This window comes from Antennarius striatus, chromosome 10 (genome assembly GCF_040054535.1).
Source record: "Antennarius striatus isolate MH-2024 chromosome 10, ASM4005453v1, whole genome shotgun sequence".
Classification (NCBI taxonomy): domain Eukaryota; kingdom Metazoa; phylum Chordata; class Actinopteri; order Lophiiformes; family Antennariidae; genus Antennarius; species Antennarius striatus.
In genome coordinates this window covers 13639322-13653824 of record NC_090785.1, presented here as the reverse complement: position 1 = coordinate 13653824, position 14503 = coordinate 13639322, and the positions used below count along the sequence as shown (strand labels likewise).

General features: G+C 42.0%; 1 protein-coding gene across 1 annotated transcript in view; it reads right to left on the bottom strand.

The window, feature by feature from the left end:
* The window catches only part of nexmifb (neurite extension and migration factor b), a 48330-nt gene extending 42422 nt beyond the window's left edge, over positions 1–5908 (bottom strand). Inside the window, exon 1 of the mRNA XM_068326230.1 lies at positions 5791–5908. The gene's annotated coding sequence lies outside the window, so the exon portion shown is untranslated. The remainder of the gene's footprint in view (positions 1–5790) is intronic.
* Between the last annotated feature and the right edge of the window lie 8595 nt (positions 5909–14503).

Genomic DNA, 14503 nt, shown 5'->3' with positions numbered 1-14503 from the left:
TAGTATCTAAATTTACAATGTGTTGTTTTTATGTCCTGTTTGTGGTAAGTCTTAGGTAATAGTACTTCTGTATTTAGAGTAGTAATGGTATTTAAATGACCTCCAATGAAGATTATAGTTTGAAATTGAATAAATAAGGATTTACGAACATTTGAACTTACAAACAACCTCTCAGAACCAATGGTGCTTATATTTTGAAGACTACCTGTACTTCAACTATCTAAATTGATACTGAAAACATAGCCTGGAAGTTATTCAGCCTAATACATACGTCCTGAACTCCAACGTTTTACAAGATATTACAAAGAAGCTGTGAGGCTTCGTGTGACCGGATGATGATTTAGCTCTTTTATCAGCAGCAGCTACACTGAGGAGCATATTTGACTCCTTCTGGAGCATATTTCACTGGATCATCCCTGATATATGTGGCCTGTATTCTGACAGAGTTGCTGAATGATGATTTGGGGAAATGGGTTAGAAGAGCAAGTGAGTTAGAGACAGTGAGTTAAAAATGTCTATTTGTGCATGACAGAGCGTCAGCAGATCACTGAGCTCTGCAGCACTATGCAAGCTCAGAGTAAATACAGAACAGATATCCTGGACCTTCCTGTGTCTTTATGCTACTATTAGGTATTTCATCATCATGGCCAAGACGGTGTCGCTGTCAACCAGTAACACATTTGTTTTTGTGTGAGTTGCAAAGCTGAGAGCCGCAACCACCGGAGAATCTTACTGGGTGTGCTGGAACAAACATGCACAGGAACAAGTGTGTATAACACACAGCTGTACATCCGCAAAGAGCCACAGTACCCACTTTATACACTGCACTGCAACGCATCTAAAATGAGAAGTCCTAATTATTATTTCCATTGTGCCCCACTCCTGTGACAAGGACTACTAAGTGTGAATGATTGTAATTATTACTCAAAGAAGAATAGCAGTCATGCTGTTGTGTCATCAGCAACATCATCCAACACACCCGGGTCAAAATACAGCTTGAAATACATGTATGCAATTCAATTCTCATTCTCTATGTAAAGATATTCAAACACATTTCTCATTTGACTTCTGCTCAAATTTGCTGTACACTGGATTCTGCTTTGCCTCTGGCACACTGTGGTAAATAGAAAGTAAATCGCCATTGGACAACACACTGCATCTTGCAGGACGACTATTGCATCTGCTCAACATGCTTTTGCCTTTCTGCTTTCTGCACTAATCACAATTTATGACAAAATAGCTATTTAATTCAATTATCACCGAAGTTTGATTAGGACACTTTGATGCAGTGTCCTCAAGCTGTAACACAGTTGAAGTGAAATGAATTACAACAATAGCGGTGCTGTAAATTTCAAACAGTCAACTTGAACACCAGGAAGAAATTCACAGATATAATCTTTGTATATTTGTACATAAATTCACAACATCGTTCAGAGGAGCAAACAGCCAGTCAATCTTGAATGGTTAGTAATTATGTACAGCAGCAAATAAAGCTCGGTTCCTTTCTGAGGCACTGGTGCCTTGTTAAGTGGCGAGCAGACAAAATAGCATTTAGAAAATGAAAGGTACAGGAAACATCCAAGGCGCAGCAAGCTTCTCTCCCATTAGAAACAGCACTGTCTGTCTCACGGTCGTTTGTTTGTTCCAACCAGCTTGCTGGGAGGATGCACCCTGAACCCCCACCATATAGTAACTATGTTTCTCTTCTTTCTGTCCTCTCTCCCTCTGTCTGTCCAATCCTTCCTCTAATCTTGCCACTATAGCTGTAACCCACCACCCACCCCCATCCTCTGCAGCTCCTCTGTTTTCTGCTCTCTCACAGTACAGCTTACCCTATGTCTTTCTTTCTCATCATCAACCAGTTTTTTAATCTCACTCGCCTGCCCCCTTTTTCTATCCACCAAATCAAAGATAAGGCTAATGAAGGTGGCTTATTATACCAGCATTCAAGACCCTGACAGTATACACATCCAGTCTAACATGGATATGTGACTGTGTTCGCAGGCAATGTTCAAATTAGACAAGGGGCGAAGAATCTATTAGTGTTAGTGCTGTTATTGCCACTGTGTGTGCCATTACAAAGGGAAGAATACATGGGAGCACACTGTGTGAAACCAATTAAAAGCCAACCCCATCATATAGCTTCCTGCTCTCGATACATGTTGTGAATATTTTGCTTTCACACCATTCATGTCAGTGCACCTGTGTCTACTGTATTAAATCTCAACCTCTTCCAGATCCTTCTCAAATTTCCCAGCATCACATCTCACTATCTGCTTCAACAATCCCATGAGTTGAAATACAAGGGGACCCGGGAGAGAGAGAGTGAACTGGGGAAATTTCATTTTATCTAGCTAACTGCAATATAAGGGTCTGATGTGGAAGCAGGAAATGAGCTATGAACGTCAAGCCTGCATGCTCATGGTCCCATTGGCCACCAGCCTACATATGAGATCAGGTACGTAACACAAAAAGAGGTTTATTAGACCCCGGTTTAATTGGACTTTTATTTCTTAATGGAGAAATCCAAATGCATTTCTTTAATTATCCTGGCAGAACTAATTAATCAACATAGTGGGGAAAAAATGGCTGGACTCTGCATTCTGAATTCAGTGTGTTTCTCAAAACACTATCCTTGAAGTATCCTAACTTCTGCCTCATACTGGGATCTCTGTGATGTGATGGTTTAAAATCAGACAGCTGTCATGAATGAGTTCAGAACAAGAGAAAAGGTGACCCCATTATTTCATTGAAAGCACACCCTCCACTTCAGACCATTGGTCCAAAACAACCACAGGCAGCAGCATCCGCTCCCATCTACAGGACACACTGTCCAACCACATATCAACTGCTCTGTCAATACCAACCAGCAGCCATCAAGGGAAGGATCCTGATGTTTTTTGACTCCTCTGTTTTTATCTCATTGCATGACGACGCTATAACAGTTTGCCTCAAACTGACAAACATTCTTTAAAGTTGATTTGTACAGTTTTTTTGTCACCTACAGATGTAGCTTTCGCTCCTCTCATCTACTCTGTGTGTCTGTTTGACTGTGTTTACATGAGCGTGCATGAGTATGTCAGGAGTGTGTGACTAAATAAAATGCGTCTTGCTGGAAATGTTCCCATTTTGGCGGTGGTAGTGGTGAAGCGGAGGGTGTGGGTCGAGCAGACAGAAGAGAACTCAGCAGCGCCTCAGTCCCTTAGGACACATTGCAGCTCTCTCCTCACGGACATGAAAAGCAATCAGAGCCCAGTCTTCTCCCCTACCTCACCTCCGCCTTTAATTACTGAACTCAGCAGTGGCAGAGGCTCAGAGAACGACTGCCTCTGCTGGGCCACCACCAGCATGTCACAGACCCGACGCGGGGCTGCAGTCGACGCAGCGGGCCTCTGCATACAGTGACCTGACACACACAGTGTGCTTAAACATGCAGCCAGTGCTGATGGACAAGGTGCGCCCCTACGTATAGGCTGGCATAGAGCCAAGATGCAACCGCACTACAGCAGGTCTATTAGCATAGCAAACTGCAACGCCACACACGTAAGAGCAAACAGGGTATCACACTAGCAGGGAAAGGCTGCAGCCTGCATTCAGCTACAGGTAAACATCAGACCTTGTAGTAAAACAAATCTGTAAAATCACAAATCAGAAGCATGAAAGAATGATGTGAATGTGTCTGAGGAAAGTTGTGATTGATGAGGTTCAGTTCATTCTCCATTGGAGCTGCAACAATTAGTCAATTCATCAATGAGCTGACTGAAATAAAATCAGTCGCCGTCAAGAAGCACTGACAGTGAAGCAATTTCAAGACGTCATATTGGGCATTAGATAAAGAGGATTAAAATCTTTGTAAATTTTAGGCATTTCACCGGAACATAGGCTAATCCATTAATCATGAAAATAATCAGCAAATGAATCAATAATTACTGTGAATGGAAGCCCCGTTCTCTGTAAGCGGGACGTGCTTCCATTCAGACGTGGTTGTAGAGGCCCACCATGTGCCTTAGGCTGGAGCAGGGGAGAAGCCACTGAGCACACATGGGCAGGGGAAGATAAGAGACTGTGTACACAAGCTGCTGGTTTGACTGCTGCAACACAACACATTTAAAACACATTTCAGAAAACCTTCCAGTGCTGTCCTTGCTACTTTGGAATGAAGCCAGGGTGTTGTAATGTGTCACCGGGCTCAAATTTCTCACCCAATCATAAGCGAACAGAGAACTGCGCTTTTAGGACACACAATGAGACTGCCCACGAGTGTGTGTGTGTGTGTGTGTGTGTGTGTGTGTGTGTGTGTGTGTGTGTGTGTGTGTGTGTGTGTGTGTGTGTGTGTGTGTGTGTGTGTGTGTGTGTGTGTGTGTGTGTGTGTGTGTGTGTGATATGTAGCCCTTGTTACTTCCAGCATCTATGACGCTCAAGTAAGCACCACAGCAAGGAAGTCCTCTCCCCTCAACACGTCACATGGCCCAGGGCCCAATGGTGTGACGGCACACATGACAACACATGATAATGACTCCCACATCCACATGTCAACTCAATTTGGCCCTCTTATAGGCTCTGTTTGACTCAATCACTGCATGGCCTTCCATCTGGTTTCCAGTGCTGTCTTCACATTAGAGATGAAGAGGGCAATGACAGGCAATTTTACTAACAGCTCACAACAACCTCTGGAATGTTTTTACTAGAGAAATAATACAAAATCAGCAAATTAAACCTCCCAGATAAATCAAACCAAGCCCTCCCATATCACTAAGCTTATGTTGTGTGCTGATCATTAATTAGTTCTGTCAATAAATACACCTGAATCTGATTTTAAGTATTTCATTTCATCAGGCAATTGAATGAATTTCAGCCAGGAAAAATTCAAGCTTGTGACAATGTGATCCAATTAAAATCCTAACACAAACAAAGTTAACAACTGATTCTAACACCTCTAAAAAGCCCAGCGCAGAGGCTGCGTTAATGGGCTATGGCTCATTATTCTCCAGCATGGCTGGTCTGGCTCTCAGTGGCTGACTGGGACATCCAGTAAACATCAGTCATGAGGCATCTGTAAAGGGGCGCCACAGACACAGTAAGCTACTGATCTAGTAACCTGACAGTGCAGATATTCTCTCATGCCTTGTTGCACCTGTGAGCATGCACTGCTATTATGACGTTTAGGCCAATTTTTTTTTTTTTTTTTTTTTTTTTTAAGGATTTTGTGCTTATAAACCATTTATGAATCATTTATTCGCCCCATCACAGTAGAGGGGAGCCTACTGTAAGAAGATGTGTTATCCCATTGAGTTTCAATAGCCCATTCATGAATCATTCATTAGGTTGAACCATAGATTATTCCCCTTTATTCATATTTTATTCGTTTTGGGGCAGCTTTGATCGGGATGCAGAGCGTTGACTCAAAATGACGTCCATACAGGGCCACTGTTTGTGTTCAAAACATACAAACAGCGCAAGTGAACGGGCTGGAATAAGAACAACCACACGTGGTATATGTATTTGTGCGGAATTTCCAAGCCTCGAGCGAATAGGTCCTTCCCTTTGCTTTTAAATAAGTGAGAGTATTTTTCGCAGGGAATGGGTAATCGATGGAGACGAATGGAGTTGTCCCACTAAGGCAGGGCATCTCCTTACACCGCATGCTTGGTGTGTTTCTGCCTTTGAATTAAAATGTCCGATCAGATCAAAATCACGCAAAGCGGGAACATAAATCTGTGTGTGTGTGTGCGTGTAGGTGTGTGTGTGTATGTGTGTGTGTGTGTGTAAATCAGACTGTCCTGTGCATACCTGAGAGAGCTCGCTGCCCGTTCAAACACACGCTGAATAGCAGCTGAATAACGATTCCACTGCCTACCTCCAGAGCGAGTGCGCCCGTACTGCGTTTTTCCCTCGTCGCAATGGGTTACTTCACAGCTGCTTTGGACAGTATCAGAGATGCGTCTTTCCTCCCGAAATGCAAACACTTCCCCTGCATGTCCACCCCCCCCCACCCTTCCCGCCACCACCTCCTCCACCAGCAGCAGCAGCAGCAGCAGCGGCAGCAGCAGCCCGGGCCTCCAGTAAATAGCAGGTGGACGCGCCTCTCAGTGATGGAGACAGCGCGACTCTTCCGTCCCCCGCCGCTCCATTTTCAATTACGGCAGAAAATCGTATTCCAGGAAACGCGCTACCAAGGCAGCCAGCATGTCCTAATGTCGCCTCTTTTCTCCGGACAAACAGGGGCACGTCGCGTTCTTAAACTCCCGATTGGCGGCGCCCCCCTTTCGCCTGTTATCTACCTTTTTTACAAGATGCTTGATGTTGCCATTGTCACGGCGTGTTTTTTCTCCTTTTCTTTTTTTTTTTTTTTCGCAGCTGGACCTCTCCCCCTCCTAGCAGCGCGCAGTCTCGTAGGCGCGCACTCCGCTTTGCTCCCCCCCCCACCCCACCCCCCTCCGATCCTCCTCGGTCCGACCTATGAGCGCGCACAGCCGAACCGACGCAGGGCCACGCACTGCTTTGACGGACGCGCTGAGCAAATCAGGTAGCCCCCTCCAAATAGGACTGTATCAAAACAGGACGACTGCAATGACAGGAATGATGAATACTCATGGAGGTCTATGAGGGGATGATAGGTCCACAAAACACTTAGCCTACCGGTCTGAAAGCAACATTAGGATCTCTCTCTCTCTCTCTCTCTCTCTCTCTCTCTCTCTCTCTCTCTCTCTCTCTCTCTCTCTCTCTCTGTGTGTGTGTTTCTTTCAGTTTGAAATGGAATTTGCAACAAAAGAAAGCCGTCAAATAAGAAATGAATTGAGTTTAAATTATTAGTCTCAACAGTCAAATGGGGGGTTTTTCCAGCCTGACTTCATGTGTGCCATCAATCGTGGATCTGAAGTTCCCGTGCAGACGTATGGTGCTCACTGTGCAGCAGGCCAGATGATGGAGGTCTACCATTAACCTGTCAATCATTCAAAGGTCCAGGACACAAGCTGCGGAGCTGTTTTAATTTATTATAGGAAACCTGCACATGTACTGTAACTCACATACGTTATTTATAGCAGGAAATAACAACTTAGTAATGACAACTTTATTAATTTATTGTTTATCATATTCCAGAGCAAACTTGATGTTTCCACATTTTGCTGATTTTTCTGTTCACTTTAGTGATATTTTTGGGCTTTTGAACAAACGCATGATCTTTGTAATTGAGAACATCAGCCATTCTGTTTACTTTTGTGGTGAACCGTAATATCCTTACTTAACTACTTAATATCTGACCATTATTTCCAATCCAATCCAATCTTTATTTGTTGAGCACTTTACCACAACTGCAGTCGACCAAAAGATTATTTTATTAATTCATTGATTGTTTGTCTGATACTGATATAAAACAGGGATTATCTATCTATAGATAGACAGACAGACAGACAGACAGACAGACAGACAGACAGACAGACAGATGTGCAAAAAATTTACAAAAGACTGTGTATACAAGTATAAGTTGGTACAAGCGACCCAAACATTGTGCCAGTGACTACTAGCAACAGAAATTGTGTTAAGATTTCTTCTTAGAATACCTTCTCAGCTGTAGCCTCACCTGCAGTTGCAGATGTTTTAATAAAGCAATAAACTGTATTGCAGCTTTTCTCAACCACAAGCAGTTGATAATGAAACTCAAGGTTGTAAGGAGAACAACATTTTCATGCTGGTTTAATTACAGCGTTTCCTCATGTTGTTACAGTGCACAGAGGAAAAAAAAACCCTGTAGTGTGTTGAGTGTAATATGAAGTCAAAGACTCCACTATAAAAATACAACATTTATCAGCAAAAATAATGCAATTATCTTAAAGGCTTCAAAGCACTTGATGTAGCAAACATATACCAAGATTCACACATGTTCATATCAAACATTGTTTGTATTTTGTTTTCCTCCAGTAACCTTGAATGTGATGTGTATATCGCATATTGGTATCATCCCAACTAATGCAGTAGTAGTAGTAGTTAGTAGTAGTAGTTGTAGTTGTAGTAGTAGTAGTAGTAGTAGTGGCAGTAGTTGTGGCAGTAGTAGTAGCTGTAGTACTGGTAGTAGAATTAGAAGTAGTACTAGAAGTAGAGTAGAGTATAACTTTATTTATCCCTTAAGGAGTTTCCGTCAGGGAGATTAATTCCTCCTTCGCACACACCACAGTAAGTACACAAAACACAGAAAAAGCACACAAAAAGCACCAGCACATAGAAAGTAGTACAACACCAAATAGAAAGAGTAATAAATAACCCATCAAGAATATATAAATAGAAAATCATAAATAGGCATAGAAATATAAAATAAACAGGCCTGGTTAAGTATGGGTATAGTGAAATGTCTATAGTGTTTGTATTGTTTTTGCTGTATTGTCTCCGTCATCCCTCAGCTCTCGTGTGGACTTTCTTCTTCTTCAACTCCCCCAGAGAGGAGTTGAGCGGTTTAGTGGCTCGGGGGATGAAGGAGTTTCTCAGTCTGTTTGTCCTGCATGTTGGAAGGCGCAGCCTCTGGCTGGTCAGGCTTCTCAGGCTTCTCAGGTTGTTGGTAACGGTGTGCAGAGGGTGGCTGACATTGTCCATGATGTCCAGCAGTTTGTCCAAGGTTCTCTTCTCTGCCACCGTTGCCAGAGGGTCCAGCTTCATCCCGACCACTGAGCTGGCCCGCCTGATCAGCTCTCCATCCTGGAGAGATCCGCCTGGGTCACACTCCCTCCCCAACACACCACAGCGAACGACAGGACGCTGGCGACCACAGACTGATAGAACATCCAAAGGAGCTTCCTGCAGATGTTAAATGCCCTCAGCCTCCTCAGAAAGCACATCCTGCTCTGTGCTTGCTTGTATAGGTCTGCACAATCTCCACTTCCTCCGTTCCTATCAGAACTTGTCTGGGTTGTGGTCTGTCCCTCCTGAAGTCAATGACCAGCTCTTTAGTTTTGGAGGTGTTGAGCTGCAGGCTGTTGCTGTGACACCAGTCAACAAAGTCCTTCACCGCGCATCTATACTCCTCCTCCTCATTGTACCTGATACATCCCACGATAGCTGTGTCATCTGCATACTTCTGGATGTGACACAGTTCTGAGTTGTAGCAGAAGTCCGCCGTGTACAGGGAGAAGAGGATTGGAGACAAGACAGTCCCCTGTAGAGCACCGATGCAGCTGAGCACAGTATCAGACGTGGTGTCCTTTAGCCTGATGAACTGTGTTCTGTCGGTGAGGTAGTCTTGGATCCAAGCAACCAGGCCAGGGTCCACTCGCATCTTTAGGAGTTTGTCCTGCAGTATACAGGGCTGGATGAAGTAGAAGTGGTAATACTAATGACAGTACTAGTAGTAGTAGTAGTAATAGTAATAGTAGTAATAGCAGTAGTAGTAGTAGTACTAGTAGTAGTAATAATAGTAATAGCAGTAATAGTAGTAGAAGTAGCAGTAGTAGTAATAGTTAAAGTAGTTGTAATAGTAATAGTAGCAGTAGTAATAGTAGTAATAGTAATAGTAGTAGTAGTAATAGTAGTAGTAATAGTAGTAGTAATAGTAATAGTAGTAGTAGCAATAGTATTGGTAATAGTAGTAGTAGTAATCGTAGTAGTAATAGTAGTACTCATAGCAGTAGTAATAGTAATATTAATAGTAGTAGTATTAGTAATAGTAGAAGTACTAGAAGTGTGACAGGTGTTCAGTGTGTTTTATATCCAGTTCTTCCGAGTATTAGAGAGCGTTCAAACACAGGATAGATAGATTCAACACTGTAACAAGGCAGTCAGAGACAGCAACATCCCTGAATTCACATTTTTGTGCCTCTGGCTTCCTGAAAATGTTGCTTTTTGTTTTGTGATTATATCTCAAATGTGTACCTAAAAAAATATACAGTGCGCAATTGTTCCTCGCAGTTAATGTGTTCCAGGTACCCCACGTGATTAATGAATTCCATGATAGAGCGACAACCTATTTATCTCATTATTTACAGTAATTTTAATTTTTGTGACCCTCCCCATACTGATATTAAACCACCTTCTATCTGTAGTACCTTTTGTGTCTCACGTAAGTCCGAGACTCACAGAACATAGCGCACTTCCGGATGCCTTCAGCCAGTAGAATGCGCGTACAGTATCAGGTGACTGCCTTCCAAAAATCCGCAATGAGTACAAAAGTTGAAATTTGACCTTGACATAGTTTTCTCAAGGTCGTGGTCATCATCTCATTTTCATCCCCTTTGCCTCCCGAGTAATGAGCTTTTTGTTTCATCTTTCTATCTGCAACAGTTGTGAAGTTATTTAGTGGATGGATGGACAAACAAACACACAAACACAAACAATTGCAATATATCACCGCTTCACGGGATGTAAATATACAGTACTTTAATGACAATACTGTGCAAAGTATTGAAAAGTAATAATTAAAGAAATATAATAGAAATTATAATAATCCAGTAATGAGCTATATATTTATTTCTGGTAATTTATGCAGGCATAATGTTCCTCTTTTGTTTTTACAACATTAAAACATGAGTTGATTCTCGTCTTCCACTGTTTGACATGACTTGAATAGTTGAGTTGAGTTATGTGCAATCAGGCACCTGAAAAACATTCAGTTGTGACAAATGTAAATCAAACTGGAAATTGATGAAGATGGGAAGCAGAGCTCGTGCCAAGGAAACAGAAACCATTTCAAGCATGCACTGAATGAAAAGAGTGTGAACTGACAGATTGGGCAGGTCATAAAATGTTTTACATTCTAAACATAAAATTAGGTTTCTAATGCTGAGCAGCCGAATCATAAATCTCCATTACCTGTGAATTATGGATATAATCTCTGTAACGCCGTCTTAACTTTAAATAAACTGACAGGAAGTGGCTGCAGAGTGTGTTAAAGCTGAAGGCTGCAAGGAATTGAGATCAGGATGTAAAAGCTGTAAAGCATTGACACTCACAATATCTGAGAGTCGGTGTGATGTGTCCAATAAGATGTTGACAGTTGTGGTCAATGTGCATCCATCATTATGTTAACGTCACTGTCCCTAAACAGTCTGAGAAGAAGCCATGTGGTCTGATTTGTCAGCTCTGTCTGACATACAGTGAGCTTGGTAGCCTGATAATTCCAGGTTTACACTGCGACATGTGAATTCATCCAAAAGTCATAAAGACGACTGAATGGTATGACCAAGGCAAACACACAAATCCTCTTAAATGGGTATAAACATCTGGTACCTGTAACTTTTGGAAAATATTGTAATTTTTAGATGTGTTGAACTGATGTATGTCTAATAATGCTAAATTTAAAAGGAAAAAAGCTCAACAGGCATAATTGATTTGACAATAATTTTTAAATCAAAGCCATGAACAGAAAATCTCTTATTTTTGTTATTTTTGTTTGATTCTTTTGTGTCAGCAGAGATGAACTGTAGTGATGGTGATGTCATCCAGCCACAGAGTCCCGGGGGCTGCTGCTTAGACAGTGAATAATGGAGCATCTCCTGTGGGAGTCTTCTTTTCGTTTTACTAGGACATGAGGACATATTCTGTTTCACAGCTAGCAGAGACACATTTAAAAATGCCAGCGATCCAGTTGACCTGTAACATCTAATGACATCACCAGGCTGTCAGTGGGCGATTACTACTTTCTGTGGGGTTTGCTTTTCTCAGGGATGATTTTCTTCCCCCCTCCTTGATCATCTCATGTTAGACTCACACAGGTTTTAGTTTCTATCTCTTGGATGCCAATCCACAGTGTTGTACACAAGTTGTCGATGTTTTAAAAAACCACAATCATAACTTTTCAAAAATTCATGTAGGCTTTAGTTACTTTTAAAATGAAAAGTATCTGAAGTTGAAAAGGGTCACTTGGCTTTTACCACTTCAAAAATATTTGTTACAAAATGTATTCAAATCCATTAGAAATCCAAAAGTGCTGTATTTGCAGTGAACATACAGGTTAACAAATATGTGGCCTTGATTGTCCAAGCTCTTCTCAGAGGTTGCATTATCTGCAGCTTACTCTGCAGGGATTGTTAAACAGCTACTGTACATCTGTGTTTAACAACTTTAAAAGGATTGGCCTTGTGTGTGTGTGTGTGTGTGTGTGTGTGTGTGTGTGTGTGTGTGTGTGTGTGTGTGTGTGTGTGTGTGTGTGTGTGTGTGTGTGTGTGTGTGCGTGTGCGTGTGCGCGCAACTGCACTCATATGTGAATATTCATTCTCATTTTGACCAAGAGCATTGATATAACAAACAGGGATTACGCACATAAATTTACACTCCCACACAAAATGGTGGAAATAACTACATCTTCTCTGAGGCATTGATGCATATTTATTGAGGCGTAGACGCCCTTAGCCACATGCTAGTTCCACTGTAGTGGGATGGGAGTGAGCTGACTGTCTGATGCAGAGGGATGGCCCTGAGTCCCAGAATGCTCTGCCTGTTATCATTAGGAAAAGGAGTGCAGCAGACTTCAGCAACGGGCCACAGAAGGGGTCGACGTGTGTGGCTGAACCTCTCTTATCACCTGTGCTCTATGATCAGCTTTCATGGGACCAGGGATGCGGCTCTTCGGCTGTACTTAGGGGATCTACATATTTAATGTATCACTAAATCACCATGCTGAGTAATAGGATACAGCCGTGTGAAGACAGACAGAGGGGGTTCAATAAGAAGATGTGCATCAGCAGCTAGTTCTTTGAAAATCTCTCCTTCAGCAGAAGGTCTCGGTTTGTATTAAGGGATGATTCTCCTGCTGCGGTCCATATTGGGGATGTTATTAAAGTCCTTTGTGTGCCTGTCTTCCTTTGTGCCAGCAGAATGCTGCATGGTAAACAGAGAGATGGTTTCCTCATTACCCCTGAAAGACATGCAGGCAAATAGCATACAACAGCAATTATCACATACACGCCACACAGGAAAATTAATGGTCATTGAATGATAGATTCTGTGATTCAGCTTTTAAACTTCGCCGAAAAAGCAAACCCTCCTCCCCGTGTAAGTCTATCACAGATTGATAAGTAACTTCAGTTCTTGAGAGTGCTGTGTCCTTGACCATTTCAGACGCACACAAAGCTTTGCCTCGGCAAGCAAAAGGAAAAGCAAAATATTCTGCTATGTGTAATATCCAAGGCTCTCAAACATAACCTGGGCAGATCATAGAGGATTATGTTCACTGAATTATTCCTGAAAAATGTGTTAAGGCCAGATGCTAAAGGCTGTTAGGTGTTGCTGGTGAAAAGTCTAATAACGTCCTCCTAGGTCAGATCAGAAGGATATCGTTAACATCAACTCATCTGTGTGGACGCGAGGAGAAACATCCGGCCAGTAATCATCCATTTGGTTTGCTTTTAAGCAGGGCTCTATCAAAGTCTACTTTCATCTATAATGTGTGGCTTCCTCAGGAGGTGGTGGTGGTTTCACCATGCAGCGCAGCAGGGCAAGGTCTGTCATGTTATCTCAATGTTTTTTGGTATTGTCAAATTCAATTTTAATCCTGCTGCAAGGTGTCTAAAGTAGATGCAGGATATTCACTGTCTTTCTGTTCTTGAGACAATGAACACAAGACAGGATCAGGATTGAAAGAAGGACAGATCAATAACCTGTTAAATACAAAACATGAAACAATTCCTTCCATTACCCTGACTGGATTTATGGTCCATTTTACTTTACAAGTCAAAGGATATAATACTGATGTATAATAAATGTATTGAAAATGGTCTGTATTGTAAAGCATGGAAATAAATCAATATGCTGAAGTGATTGAATCACTGTCCATGTAATTTCATTGGTGTATTAATAACCAATGTATCATGTTATAGTAAAACTCTCTTTGAGAATTACCCAAAAATGAAGGCAAAAGAAAAATTACTCATTTGAAAAACAATATACAATTTATCAGTTGTTTGCAACAAGAAAAGTTTGAGCAGTTCATTCCAACAGACTTTCTGACCTTCAACACATTAATAACTATGGCAATCTTAAAATTATTCAATACCACGAATAGCTCACCTAATAAGTGACACATCTGCAAATCAGTTCTTGTTTAAACAGTGCGCCAGCCTTCACAGCATTACTTTAAGGGTTGAGTCAAAGTAGAGTTTAAGATTGTTTTTGCTCTTGACGTCTGACTTTACATAAAGGCTCCATGCCCAACATTCATAACTGCTGAATCAAACGCAAAAGAAAAGTTGACCTCAAAAACACAAATCTAGACAAGCTGCAGACGTCTGGGATGTCTGGATGACCAATGAAACAAGGGGTCATTTCGGACCTGTGGTTCAGTGGTTCTTCTGGAAGAGTGACGCACGTCAGGGAGAAAACTCCACTCGTACCTACAGAGGAACACGGCTGAGGCTGACACTGGAAACCAGCAGCAGGTAGAAATGGACTTACTGTACTGCCATTTAAAGGAAGCAGGTGCAGAATGTAAACCTGGGAGCCAATATTAGCAACCGCATTCCAGTTGCTTTATGTAGCAGATATCATTTGTGTTACCATAGTAAACAGGTCTCAACTCCACACG